Raw genomic sequence first — 4,373 nt, 5'->3', positions numbered from 1 at the left:
AAAAGCTTCAAGACTAGTAAAGAACTTACTTCCCATCAAAGAATTCACACCGGGGAGAAACCATATAAATGCCTTGTTTGTGGGAAAAGCTTCAGTTATAGTTCCAGTTGTACTTCCCATCAAAGAATTCATACAGGAGAGAAACCATATAAACGCCTGGAGTGTGGAAAAGGCTTCATTGACAGTTCCAGTCTTACTTCCCATCAAATAATTCACACAAGGGAGAAACCATATAAATGCCTGGACTGTGGGAAAAGCTTCAGTCAGAGTTCATACCTTCGTGTTCATCAGAAAATTCATACAGGGGAGAAACCATATAAATGCCTGGACTGTGGGAAAAGCTTCAGTCAGAGTGGAAACCTTAGTTCCCATCGAAGAACTCACACAGGGGAGAAACCATATAAATGCTTGGAGTGTGGGAAAAGCTTCAGTCAGAGTGGAAAACTTACTTCCCATCAAAGAACTCACACAGGAGAGAAACCATACAAATGCCTGGAGTGTGGGAAAAGCTTCAGTCAGAGTGCACACCTTCGTGTTCATCAGAAAATTCACACAGGGGAGAAACCATACAAATGCCTGGAGTGTGGGAAAAGCTTCAGTCAGAGTGGAAGACTTACTTCCCATCAAAGAACTCACACAGGGGAGAAACCATATAAATGCCTGGAGTGTGGGAAAAGCTTCAGTCAGAGTTCACACCTTCGTGTTCATCAGAAAATTCACAGAGGGGAGAAACCATATGAATGCCTGGAGTGTGGGAAATGCTTCAGGCAGACCTCATGCCTTACTTCTCACCGAAGAACGCACACAGGGAAGAAACCATATAAATGCCTAGAGTGTGGGAAAAGCTTCAGTTACAATGGAACCCTTACTTCCCATCAAAGAATACACAAAGGGGAGAAACCATATAAATGCCTGCAGTGTGGAAAAAGCTTCAGTTGCAATTCACACCTTACTATCCATCACAAAGTTCACACTGGGGAGAAACCATATATATGCCTAGAGTGTGGAAAAAGCTTCAGTCAGAGCGCGTACCTTATTTCCCACCGAAGAATTCACACAGGGGAGAAACCATACAAATGCCTGGAGTGTGGGAAAAGCTTCAGTCAGCGTGTATACCTTATTTCCCATCAAAGAATTCACACAGGAGAGAAACCATACAAATGCCTGGAGTGTGGGAAAAGCTTCAACCAGAGTTCAGTTCTTACTTCCCATCGAAGAATTCACACAGGGGAGAAACCGTACAAATGCCTGGAGGGTGGAAAAAGCTTCAGTTGCAGATCAAAACTCAGTATCCATCAGAAAATTCACACAGGGGAGAAACCATATAAATGCCTGGAGTGTGGGAAAAGCTTTGCTCAGAGTAGCACTCGCTCTTCCCATCGAAGAATTCACAAAGGGGAGAAACCATATGAATGCCTGCAGTGTGGGAGAAGGTTCAGTCAGAGCGCGTACCTTACTTCCCACCGAAGGACACATACAGGGGAGAGGAAATATAAATGCCTGGAGTGTGGGAAAAGCTTTGCTCACAGTAGCACTCTTACTTCCCATCGAAGAATTCACAAAGGGGAGAAACCATATGAATGCCTGCAGTGTGGGAAAAGGTTCAGTCAGAGCGCACACCTTACTTCCCACAGAAGGACACATACAGGGGAGAGGAAATATAAATGCCTGGAATGTGGAAAAAGCTTCAGTCAGAGTTCACACCTAAATGGTCATCAGAAAATTCACACGAAGAAGAAACCGTGTGGATTTTTGCATCAAAGAATTCATGCAGGGGAGAAACCATAGAAATGTCTGCAGTATGGGAAAAGGTTCCATCAGAGGGCACACCTTACTTCCCACCGAAGGATGCACACAGTGAAGAGAAAATATGTTGCTTATTCATGATTTTAATTATATTTATGAGTGTTGATGCATTATGTAGTTTCATAACCTCTGTAGATATTTTGCTCTGGAATTGCGAACTGCTGCCTTGAGTCTTATAACCTTGCTTTGAGAATTTAATGGCAGTTACCAGGATGTATTCTAGTCCATGTAGCATAGGTACTGCTTTGCACAATCGCTTTAGGGTCCAACTGTTCTATTTGGAAGACAATCACATGTTCAAGGTCAAAAGTTGTATTTCTCCTCCTCTGTCAAGAGTGTCGCATAAGGGTGTAATGCGGCTCTCTACTGGTGGCTTCCGATCAGAAAAGACCTTATATTGGGTGAGCATATCTCATTGTACATGGCCTTCTGCCTATCAGTTTAAAAGAATGGCTTTCCTAAATCTTAGCAAATTGTAATGCTTAGTTATTTAGCTAAATCTGAGAATTGTTAGTCAGCCTGATCTTTATTGTGTGCATTCTTCTGTACTTGTATAATTAACTTTCACCATCAGATTCTCACCTAATACAAAGAGCATGCTTTATTTGAAATAAAACCATTCCCTTTAAGAAGTTCACTGTTTGTTCTGCTGACACAAGATCTGAAGACTGACCCCCTAATATTTCATTGTACTGGAAGAGACGAGTCTCTCAGAAAGTTTGCTCCATAAATCTCTCATTCTGCAGTTGAGTTCAGCTAATAAGGCTTTAACTTCCGCAAGAGCTTTGGTCAGTGCAGATCCCTAGACAGGGTGCAAATGTAACTATTCATCACAGCAGCTTTGGCTTTCTATAGATAGGGAAATGAACTTTTCTTGGGGGAAACCAACCCCCTCGCAGGGATGCCTCTCCGACGACCTCCATCTGCATTTCCTGTGATAGTGTATGAAGCTGCTGGTTTCCTTTTTCCACAGCGGCAGGAGACAGTCGCCAGAGGGTTAATTTCATTCAACTAGTTTTCACAGCTCAAAAGTGAGGGCCAGGGAGAGAAGCTGCTCTATTTGTCCCACGTACATCTCCCATTATCAGGCTCAGTTCAACTGATTGGCCATCACATACAAAAGCCCGTCACAGCCTGGGTCCCTCGAACCTGTAGGATCGCCTGTTCCCCTCTGCCCGTTTGGTGTAGTGGTAAAGTGCACGGACTCTAATCTGGGAGAACCGGGTTTGATTCCCCACTCCTCCACATGCACCTGCTGGATGACCTTGGGCCAGTCACAAGTTTTCTCAGAGCTGTTCTTGAAAAAGAGCAGTTTCTGTCAGCACTCTCTCAGCCCCACCTACCTCACAGGGTGTCTGTTGTGGGGAGGGGAAGGGAAAGGAGTTTGTAAGCCTCTCTGAGACACCTTTGGGTAGTTAAGGGCGGGGTAGAAATTCTTCTTCTGCTCCAGCAAGACAGCTGGGTCTCCTTTGAGCAGGCAAGTACTTGGATGGGAGACCTCCAAAGAACACCAGGGCCAGGAGGAGGAGGCAGGCTCTATCAAAGCCACTTCTCTGGACATCTTCCCCACCACACTAACAGTCACCAGAAGTCAACAACCACTCACAGGCATCGGCACACAAAAAATACAAAAATACCCCCCTCCAAAAGACCCAAAGAATGCTGAAATATGACCCACTCCCAGCTGAGACCCCTGAAGATGGTGGTTCCCGCCACTTAAGCATCTTGCCCTTTAAACACTATGAGAAATCCAAACGTTAACCCAAAGCAAATGCAAACAAGTCAGAGATCAACAGCCTCACCAACAGACCCAACCCCTAAGCCGAGCAAGAAACGAATGAAAAAGGGAACACATGATGAAGCCACGAAGAAGAAGAAGAAGAAGAAGAAGAAGAGATTGGATTTATACCCCCGCCCTTCACTATGCAAAGGTGTCTCAGAGCGGCTTACAAATTTCTTTCCCTTCCCCTCCCCACAACAGACACCCTGGGAGGTAGGTGGGGCTGAGAGAGCTCATGACAGAAACTGCTCTTTTTCCAGAACAGCTCTGACAGAACTATGGCTTGCCCAAGGTCATCCAGCCAGGTGCAAGTGGAGGAGTGGGGAATCAAACCCGGCTCTCCCAGATTAGAGTCCGCGCACTTAACCCCTGCACCAAACTGGCTTAACCACTACACCAAATCCAGAAAAGGGGGAGGGAGTTCGGCTCTTTTGAGTTTCTAACAGCATTAAGTGGCAAGGTGCCAGGTTAAACATGCCTGTAATCTCGTCAAAAAAGTAAGTACAGTTCCCTTGCTTTGTTGACTTGAACTGTAACTGATATATTAATCAACAGTGAACACTTACCAATCAGTTGGCTTTAACATTAAATTAACATTAAGTTAAAAATATGAGGTGGAGCGGTGGCACAGAGGATTTATCCTCTGGTTAGTAACATCTGAGCTGAACAATACGGCTGTCAGTTCTAGCCCCGTGTGGGTGTGAGCTACCAACCTTGTCCCTAGCTCGCCGTCCACCCAGCGGTTCGAAATGGGTACCACTCCTTAGAGAGGGTGGGCACACCAAAA

At 45.1% G+C, this 4,373-nt stretch overlaps 1 pseudogene; it reads left to right on the top strand.

Annotated features, from left to right (window-relative positions):
• The window catches only part of LOC107106369, a 52,185-nt pseudogene that overhangs the window by 15,391 nt on the left and 32,421 nt on the right, over positions 1–4,373 (top strand).

This window comes from Gekko japonicus, unplaced genomic scaffold (genome assembly GCF_001447785.1).
Source record: "Gekko japonicus isolate JY-2015 unplaced genomic scaffold, Gekko_japonicus_V1.1 scaffold5166, whole genome shotgun sequence".
In the NCBI taxonomy this organism is placed as follows: Eukaryota; Metazoa; Chordata; class Lepidosauria; order Squamata; family Gekkonidae; genus Gekko; species Gekko japonicus.
Note: the sequence above shows the minus strand (reverse complement) of the source record. Positions and strands in the feature narration are given on the sequence as shown.